General features: G+C 37.4%; 1 protein-coding gene across 1 annotated transcript in view; it reads left to right on the top strand.

Moving 5' to 3' along the window:
* Positions 1-5,406: 5,406 nt before the first annotated feature.
* The window catches only part of LOC147555802 (AP-5 complex subunit zeta-1), a 48,454-nt gene continuing 43,335 nt past the window's right edge, over positions 5,407-10,525 (top strand). The window contains exon 1 of the mRNA XM_086663481.1: positions 5,407-5,838. The gene's annotated coding sequence lies outside the window, so the exon portion shown is untranslated. The remainder of the gene's footprint in view (positions 5,839-10,525) is intronic.

The raw sequence follows: 10,525 nt of genomic DNA, 5'->3' as shown, positions 1-10,525 counted from the left end.
TCGATTTTTATTTGGGCATTCCAAAAGGGAAAGTGTCATACAATTCTTTAAAAAAGGCCGCCTCGAGAAGAGAAAACGTTGCCTCAGGTTGGACGGTTGCAATTTTTCATAGTTGGCTGTCACCTGGAGAATTGTTTGACCATAGTACTTTGACGGAGTAACCCTCGTAACAATCATAGTTCAAGCTTTGTAACGAAGTAGGAGCTGTCTAGATTTTTAAGTGAAATTGACCAACCTGTCTGTCGTCTAGATTTTGTTTAGGTTGCTTGGTTGAGTCAGCTTGATTGTGGTTGTTTTCCTTCTAGGATCTTCGTAGTGCTTCCTCGGTTTCGATTAAAAAAAAAATAAAAAAAAAATTTTGGACCAAAAGAAAGGAATCAAGTGTAGTTTTTGTAAGTGTCAATTCTCATCTTATGATCGTGCCTGACCATCATGGCACATTTTTCTAATGGTTGGACATACCCTATTGATGATGATGACCTTGATCTAAAGGGACCCATCATCAACCGACCTGATATAACCTTAAGAGAATACCAAAAGTTGCATAAAGACTGGCTTAACCGACCTGGTATGACTCTAAGAGATTATCAACGACTTAACGAGGGGAATAGGCAAGTTGAGCCTAACCGACCTGGTATGACCTTCGGGGAATGCCAACAAATGTGTAGAAACGAGTCTAACCGACCTGGTATGACATTTAGGGATTATCAAGGAATGTCTAGAAACAGTCCGATTAGTGAGTGGAATAGACCATATGAGCCTGATCGATCTCATATGACATTAGGAGATTATCAACAAATGTGCAGAGATGGTCCGATCAGTGATGGATATGGTCCGACATCAAATATATATGAGAGACCTTATAGTACACACTATTCTGAGACCAATGACTTTAGAGGCAGGTATGATCCTAATATGTACGGTGGGAGTTATGATAAAAAGTCTTCATTTAATTACAATAGTTATGAGGAAATTCTTGAAGAGTCCACGAGTCATCTCGGGGAGATGATGTCACAACTTGCGACTCAAACACAGCAGGAGATCGAGTCCTTGACTCAACAGGTCAAAATGCTTAAGTCACAGTTATTCGCCGACGAGGAAGGGGGTTCACCACCCCAAACTCAGGAAGGTACTAGGTACGATGACGAGGTTAATACGTCTAACCTTAGTACTAAGTTAAATGTCGATGAATTTACTGATAATACCCTAGAGCCTGAAAGGTCTGATGACCTTGTTGTCTTGTTTACTCCACCCATGTCGCCTCACGATGATAGAACTACACTAGACGTTGATGTTCCGGATGATGGCTCTATGAGCAAGTTTGGGAATGACACTATTCTGAACTTTCCGACATTTGACACTTGTAAGGAGTCAGTCTTAGATGAAATGTTAGGAAGGCATGATATTATAACTAACTGCGAGGCTCCAGATGTCTTTGAGGACATTGATGACGTTAGAGACATGTTAGATAGTTTGTCAAACCATTTACCTAAGGCAACCATGGACCTTGACTTGGTCCCCGAGCATATTGCCTTATCCTTAGAGTCTAGTTTGACTTTTCACATGGCCTCAGACCCGGTTGTTGATCCCTTTTGGGACACTTTAGACGTCTCCTCAAGAACGTCTTTGGAGATATTGGATATTCTGTCCAATAAGCTTGCAGATGATTTTGCCTTCAACGGATATATTGGCCCTTCATTATTATGTCGATCCTTTCAATAACTTTCTAAACATTGGTCCTAGCATTTATAGTTAATTAGTGGACTGTGCATCCACTAAGTTTGGGGATTGCCCTTCTTATCTGATAGTCTCACATGCACTCTCTGGCCATTCACAAAAATGTGAGACTATCGTTCACTGAAAACTTTGTGTTTTGGGTGGACCCACAGATGTATCGATTATTGGTTTACAGTTAGTCACGTATCCGTAATCCAGTAGGTATAAATTCTTTCTATTTTTTCGAGTCATCTGTTTCGTCTGGCTGAAGACGTTAAACTTAGCGCTTTGTGGGAGGCAACCCACGCTTAGGACTTCCGAATCAGGTAATATCTTTCCCTCATCCTATTATTTTTACACAGTCTTCAGAACATTGAGGACAATGTTCGGTTTAAGTTTGGGGATATGGGATTGAATTTTTTGCTAAGTCCTTATTTCAAAAATTCAAAAGGGTTTAAAATTTTTAAAAATTTCTAAATTTTGGACTAAAAAAGTGAGTCTAGTTGTTTTTGTTTGTTAATGGTCATAGAGTCTAGTTGGTTGTACTGTGCTTTTACCAAAGATTGTTTCATGAATTTCGAGTCTTGAGGTTGTCTGTGCACTAGCCATGTGAGTGTTAGATAGGTGAAGAATTGACTTTTCTGAGAGAACTTAATCGATCATTAGTGGAGACTTAACCTATGTGAGATTCTGAGCCTTTCTTGTTGTTTTGAGTAATCTCTTCTGAGCTAATTCCGAGTAGAGTGAAGAGCTACTCAACCTCGCAATATTCATTAGAGCTCATGTGATCTCTTAAGTTCAAATTTTACAACCACTGGGGATGTCATCAGGAAGTAAACCTTTCTCTTGTAGTCTGAGAAACTTGAAAACAGTGTCAACTAAAGGAAGATAGGAACCTCATCCATCATTTAGAACCCTGAGAATTAGGCATGAAGCAAAATGAAGAGAATATTAGCAAGGAAAGAATAATGTCAAGAAAGTAGTATTTGTATTTTGAGTATAGTACCAGTGTACTGAAAAAAAAAAATCAAAGAAGAAGAAAGAAATAGAAAAAAAAAATTAAAAATGTTTGTTTATGTTTAAGTGTTTATCCGAAAGTAGTTCTTGAAGATTTGAAGACGTCGAGTTCCCAGGAGTTGTAGTTCATCCTTGGTGGCTATTGACCTCTAGGAAACATTGTTGGATAGTTGATCAGGTGAGAAAAGTTTGGTTAGCTTCCCCATTCCGTCTTAGTGGTTGTTTCCTTCCTATGAGATCAGTCGTTCACCAAACTTTTAGTCCATCTTTTGTAATGTGTTGAGTTTCCGTCATACTCATACTCGCACATTGAGTGAACCATTTCTGAGTTATTTAAATTTTTGAGTGTATGACCGTGAGGCAGTAGTCGAGGCAAAATGTATTGAGAGGGTAATCAAGGTCTTGTCTGTTTTAAACCGAAATGATACCCATATTGGCTGGTCACGTGCACTTCGGGTCTTGATTACTAGTGAAAGGATTTTTAGCATTTGTATGGTTTGGTGGACTTAGATTTCATTCTATTAACTTTCGAAAATCTACCAGATAAAAAATTTTAGTCCATATCATATTTAGACCCTTCTTCATTTTTGAGATTTTTGAATTTTGCGGGTATATTCACTGCAAATCCTCACGAGACAAAACTTGTACTCTTGGGCAACTTAGAGGTTTAACGGCTTATTGTACGTGCTAAGTGCAATCGTGATTCCATACGAAAGTGGAGAAATGGGTATAGTTTTATTTTTCTGTTTTGCTCGAGGACTAGCAAAATCTAAAGTTTGGGGATGGTTGATGAGTCATGAAAATAACTCATCTGAGTCTCTTAATTTGGGTTAGTTAGTCCAGTTCAAACAATTACTCTCATGAATTGTGTGTTTCTTTTGTACAAGTGTCTTCTAAGAATTAAGCTTGAAAAACAGATAAAAAAGGGCATTTTGATCATTTTTGTAGTAAGGGTATTTTGCGAGTTATGGCCGATTTTGATGCTCGGATGAAAGTAGAGTCCGAGACGAATTTAGTGGCGAAAACGGATTTCAAATCGGAGTCCGCACGAGAAAACTAGAACGGGTTAAATGCAAAGCAATTAACCAAAACGTCCAGGGACACGTAGCAGAAATCCACACGTTAATTCTAAATTTTTGGTATACATGAAGGCACAGGTGGGACATTTTCGGGGTCCAATCTAGGTGTCGATCCCATGTAAAGCGGCGCACCACACAACAGCACTCCATGCAGACGGTGTAGAATCGGACGGTCAGAGTTAAATACGTACACAAGGCATCATCTCCCAGGTACGTCGCAATCTATTGGTTTGGCTCGCGATGCACGGTAACAACTCTCACTCAGCAGCTCAGAATATCTCGCCCAATAACCTTTCCTATTTTTCTTCTTCTCCCTCTCATCCCTTTCAAACAGTAGAGAGAGACAAGGAAAAATATTTGAAAACTAGAGAGAGAGAAGGCGTTAGAAAATTAGAGACATATACAATAGAAAGAGAGACAGAGATCGGGCTGAAGGAGTTGAAGGAGATGTCCTTCGACCAAGGTGACAATGCGAACAAATTGTCGGATAGGACAATTGATGTGGAAGATCATCAAGTCCGATTGATTTAGGGATCGTAGAGTTGTAGCTAGAGACCAACTACGATCGTCGAATTACGAAGTAATTCGCGGCTAACTTCGATCGGATCCTACAACGGGTTACACATAAGAGTGACAAATTGATCTAGGATATGACTAGTGGGAGTGAGAATATAATCATGGGAGTGTCCCATAAACATATCTCATAGGCCTAAAAAGGAATTAGGCAAAGATAGTACAAAAAGGCCAAAAACAGGGTTTTTGGGCCTAGACCGGTTCGGGTACTTCTAGGACTCGGATTGGGCTGAATTTTGGAGGGTTAGTTGCTGATATAATAAAAATTATATCTGCCAATTTTCGTGGTGTTTGGGCACCTTCTCCTTAGGGAATTGAGAAAATACCAATAGTTGCTATTTTCGACCATTTCCCTAAATCTTATTCTAAAGGGTGTTTTAGGAAACCTAAAAGGAGGTGGATTCTTATTAGGGTTCTATATAAACACTCTTAGGGCAGAGAATAAGGTGTGGAATTTCTCTCTAAGCTTTCTTACTCTACCACATCAAGTAGAGAGGAGAAAGTGAGCTAATTCCCATTAACTATCTATCTAGTCAAGAAGAAAGGAGTTCTTCTTTTCCAACCACCATTGGTGTGCTAGCTATACAACAAGGTGGGAGATCAAATTGATTGCTCGTGTCCCAAGTAGAGGAGCTACACTTGAAGCTCTTGGTCTTCTTCAATCAATTCAACTAGTTCGAGGGAAAAGCGATTAAGGTAATCTACTATCTCCATTAGATTAATTACTAGTTTTGCATGTGATCCTGGGAATACTAGTGTAGACATTAGATGTCATATTTCCGCTATAAACACTAGTAGAAGGGTGTAAATCCCTACACGGGCAAGGTTGCTGGGGATAAAATCAATGATTTTCAGAAGAAATTCAGAGCTCGGTTGGGAGATAAACAGTATAGAAGAAAAAAATATTTTTCAGAAGGAAAGAAAGAGATTTAGAGGGGGACTGCAACTGTTTGCTTCTTCTTCTCTATATATGTATCACAGAGAGCAGCCATTGATCTTATCTCTCGATTGGGGGTTATTCTCTCGAGCTCAACCTATAGAAAAATCAGAGAGAGAGAGAGGGAGAGAGAGAGAGAGGGGGAGAGAGAGAGAGAGAGAGAGAGAGAGAGAGAAATATTTGTAGTGAGAGAAAGGGAGCAATTTGTACAGAGAGAGATAAAGAATCAATTGAAATATATTTATTTCTTCTTCATTTTTGTTTCTCTGGAGTTTTCTTTATTCATAGTTGTATGAGAGAGAGGTACTGGAAGAAGTTTAAAACAGTAGAGAGAGAGAGAGAGAAAACAGTGAAGAAGACGAGAAAACTGAGTGGAAAACAATTTTCCCACAGGGAAATCGTTTCCGAGAAGATGGAAAAATTAATTTCCATAAGGACCTGTTTGTCTGTAAAACAGTAAAAACAAAAGGAAAATATTTTCCTTAGGGGTGCGTTTGGCTGCAACAGGGAAAATCAGCAAGAAAAGTTAATTTTTTTTCCTTTTTTCTCTTATAGTTCATATTTATTATTGTTAATCTCTTTAATCATGATTAACTAAGACTCTCCATCTAGGATTTTACGATGAAACTCATTTTTGATCTTTTAAAGATATATTTTTGATTGATTACTCTTGATTATGCTTCATAGTTTAATTTGTTTTAGTTTGTTAAATATCTTTTTTTATTCATTATCTATACTTTTAGGTTTGATACATCATGCTTAGGTTAAATCCTTTGATGGTGTATACTTATCACTTGATAGATAATAGTTTAGATGTTTGTTTTTCAAAATAAACACAATTATATTGTTATGATTTATCGGTTTTAACGAAAACATCTCCCGGAATTAGGTTAGTTCATTTCCGAAATTCTGAGTTATAGGAAAAGAGAATTAATCATTTTAAGTATTTGTTCCAAAAAGTGATTTAATAGAGTGGATTCTAAAATCCTAGGCTCTCCCCCATTTGAGTTCCTTGTATCATTATTTGTTTTATTATTTTGTTCTTTATTATTTTATCACCAAAACCACAAAACCAATTTTCAAACAAAACAGTATGATTTCTAAGTTTTAGAATAGGTTTGACTAGTCCCTGCGGATCGACCCCGGTCTTACCGGGATTTTATTGCTTGACCACTGTGCACTTGCGGTGTAGACTTATTGAAGGAAACTTTTTTATCTATTTTTCAAGCTCAATTCCGTAGAAGACACCTGTACAAGAGAAACACACAATTCATGAGAGTAACTGCTCGAACTGGACTAACTAACCCAAATTAAGAGACTCAGATGAGTTATTTTCATGACGCATCATATCACACACCCCCAAAATCAAAAGTGCTCTGGCGTTAACCCCCAATTGGCGTTTTTCCGTCATTTTCTCGTTAAATGGTTGGCGTGTGAAACACACGAGTGATTTGTGACAATAATACGCCCATCTGATACTTCATCTAATCTAACGGTGAATACTCTTTCTCGTGATCAACGGTTGTGAAATGACTATTCAAAATAGTTGTTGAAATTTCACCCAAAAAACCCTTGAAGCTCTAACATTTGGAACCCTAAAACTCTATATGAAGCAAGAGAGTCAATCAAGGGATGCTGAGGTTTTGTGAGGGTTGAACCAAGGAAGTGAGTTCATTTTTGCCAAAACGATGGGAGGAGGAGCTACGTCTAGTTCATTAACTGAGGTACACTTTGTTCTCCTCTATTTTCGGTTGGGGGTCTTTCTCTAATTAATATATTTACAGTGGGGTGTTATCTCAAAAGTTATGAGTTATGTTCGTTTACAGGAAATCTTGTGTCAAGTTTGTGAGATGAAGACTCATGTAGCTTTAAATTGTTTCTTTCTTTACTCGGGGTGTACGAAGAGAAATTGCGATGTCATTCGAAAAGTGATGGTGTCGAGTTGTAAAATCCCACAACGAAGGAGGTGAATGGAGTTGTGGATCCGACTTTGATATTCGAATTGGGTCTGATTTGAAACCAGGGATTTTTATCCTTGATGGTCATACAGATGATTGGAACGATACCGATGGGTTTGGAGTCTTTTCCTTCGTGCTCTTGATCCACATGAAGATGATGGGTACCTAGGTGGAAAATTGATTGTTAAGGTATTTTATTGGATTTCAATTTCACTATTTGTTTGAAACTTGTAATGAGTGTGTACTGTTTTAGGCTTTAAATGATGGAAATGATGTGTTCTTGTTGCAAGTGGATTTTTGGTGGTGTATTTTCTCACTCTATAAACTAATTACATCTGGTTCATCTCTTAATAATAAGAATGGAGATTCTCTCTCTTGTTGCTTCTTAGCTTTGAATTTGGTATTCAATTTTGAAAGGAATTATGGAAATGGTGGGGATGATGGTGGGGGTAGTCAGTGAAGATGACTATGGTGACCATGGTCATGATGGCAGTTGAAGATGAACACTAAGGTGATGGTGGTTTATGAAGATGGGATGTTCACAATGGTGGGTTGCTAGGGTTATTTCACAACCGTTGATCACGAGAAAGGTTTTTAACCGTTGGATTAGTTGGAGGATCAAATGGAGGGTATTTTTGTCACGAACCAGGCGTGTGTTTCACACGCCAACCATTTAACGAGAAAATGACGGAAAAACGCTAATTGGGGGTTAACGCCAAGACACTTTTAATTTTGGGGATGAAGTCCTAATATCACTAAATAAATGGGGGTCCATGTCAAATTAACCCTAAATATAATAAGTAGCATTTGACATTTCAAGTTGTATTCATGTAATGCTTTAAGTTTATGCATACTTCAGATTGAGCTTGTTAAATCCTTCAGATATTTCAGTTGAACTCACTTTTTAGTGATTCATATTTGTCATGTACATCGATAAGATAATTATAATATTTTGTGAAATCAATATACTAATCACATTTCAATGTGCATTATAAATTTCATGCAAAATCCACCTCACACACATAATAGGTGTTAAACTCATCATTCGATGACTAGTTGTCTCACCAAAACCTTGTCAGGAAAATTCAAAGGGGAAAAACCTGAACGAAGGAAAAAAGACTACAATTTTTAAACAAATTATAACAATTTTCAATACGCATAGTTGCCTCGTTAAGACATTAACAAGGAAAACCCAATGGGACAAAACCTTGACGAAGGAAAAAGAGTACAATGCGATTGACATTTTATATATGAATGATGGTTGTTTTCTAAAATCACATTACAACACACGTAATGTATTGTACTATATTAGGTGCTTCAGGGCCTGAATTTCCATTACATATGAGAAGTTAAGACAATATGAGTTGCTTTGAAGCTTATAGCCTTTTAGTATTTCAGAATATGTTCATTTTCAATATTTTCTTGTTGGGGTCCCTCCTTATAATAAAAGGACTCCTAGTTGGAATTGGATTTTCTTTATTCCTGGTTTGGTGAAAAAATAGAAACTTCTATTTTTTCAAGCCTAAAATGGAATTCCTATTTCTATTGGTAAACCTCCCTATTTATCATTATAAAAGGGAATGAAAGGGAAGAGATTATACACAACAACTTCCAGAACAAAGAGAAGTCAGAGAAAGAGAGATTTCTGAAGTAGTTCTTTTAAGAGAGATTGAAAGAGAAGAATATTGGTTTGAAGAAAAGAAGATTATTAAACTTGTGAAGCAATTTAGTTTGTGGTTATCTTCTTCAACCTTTAGTAATCTAGGATTTGTTCAAATCCTAAGGAGTAAGAGATTTCTATTTTTTTGTTTCTTTGTTCAGTTTATCCACCATAGTTTTGGTGAAGAGTTGTTACTCAAGAGTGTTTCTACACATCTGGAAGAGTCGGTTAATCCTCTATTTGTTTAGGAAGGAGTTGTTATCCAAGAGTGTTTCTACACATCTTGAAGAATTGGTTTATCCACCATGGGTTTGGTGAAGAATTGTGTAACCCATTATTTTATAGTGGCAGATTTCTGGACTAGGTCCCGTGGTTTTTTTACCTTCTATCTTGGAGGGGTTTTTTGCCACGTTAAATAATCTTGGTGTCTCTACTTTTACTTTCGCATCGTTTATCTTCATATTCCTGAACAAGTTAATTAGGTTGTTTTTCCTAACAAGTGGTACTAGAGCTAAGGTTTGATTTATTGTTCAGAAATATGGAAGTGAATACTAATCGAATGATTAGTTTAGATGGAGAAAACTACTTGATGTGGAAAGCAAAAATGGAAGATTTGTTATACTGAAAGACCTAGCTGCACCCATTGAAAATCACGGTACAAAACCGATGAAGATGGATGAAGAAGACTGAAAGGTATTAGATCGTAAGGTTGTTGGATTTATTCGACAATGGGTAGAACCCAGTGTTTTTCATCATGTATCGACGGAGACTTCCGCTTTTAGTTTATGGAGGAAATTAGAAGAATTGTATGATCAGAAGACAGCTGCCAAAAAGGCTTACTTGTTCAGAAAGCTAGGAAAATTACAATATAAAGAAGGAACCTTAATTGCTCAACACTTGAATGAGATGAAAAGTCTAGTAAATCAGCTTTCTGCAATGAAGTTAGTTTTGGATGATGAGTTGCAGGCCTTACTTCTTCTAAATTCTTTACCAGATAGTTGGGAGACATTGGTGGCGTCTCTTAGCAATTCTGCTCCTGATGGCATAATGCGTATGAATTACGTAACAGGTAGTTTGTTGAATGAAGAAACAAGAAGGAAATCATCGTCAGACGAGTCTCATTCAGAGGCACTTGTTACAGAAAGACGGGGGGAGAGGTAAAAGTAGAAAACCTCATAACCGTGATAAGTCAAGGGGGAGATCAAAACTAAAGAAAGAAGTTAGATGTTTTGGTTGTGAAAAAATGGGTCATTACAAGAGTGATTGCAGGAAAACCAAAGAAGGAAAATAAAAAGGATGGTGAAAAACAAGATAATATTGCGGCAGCTGCCTCAGGTGATGACATTATCTTACTCTCAGGTTGTGGAGACACTTGCTTAAGTATGACTGAGTCAGAACCAGAAACAACATGGTTGGTTGACTCAGGTGCTTCGTATCATGCTATTCCATTTAAGGATTTCTTTAACCCTTACAGAACTGGTGACTTTGGCAAAGTCAGGATGGGAAACTTAGGTTTCTCAAAAATCATAAGGAGTGGAGAAGTGAAAATTGAGACGAGCACAGGGAGTACATTGATTTTGAAGAA

Source organism: Eschscholzia californica, unplaced genomic scaffold (genome assembly GCF_041429995.1).
Source record: "Eschscholzia californica isolate CP2 unplaced genomic scaffold, dmEscCali1.0.p SCAF_2, whole genome shotgun sequence".
Taxonomy (NCBI): Eukaryota; Viridiplantae; Streptophyta; class Magnoliopsida; order Ranunculales; family Papaveraceae; genus Eschscholzia; species Eschscholzia californica.
The sequence above is the reverse complement of the archived record's forward strand: the minus strand, read 5'-3'. Positions and strand labels throughout refer to the sequence as shown.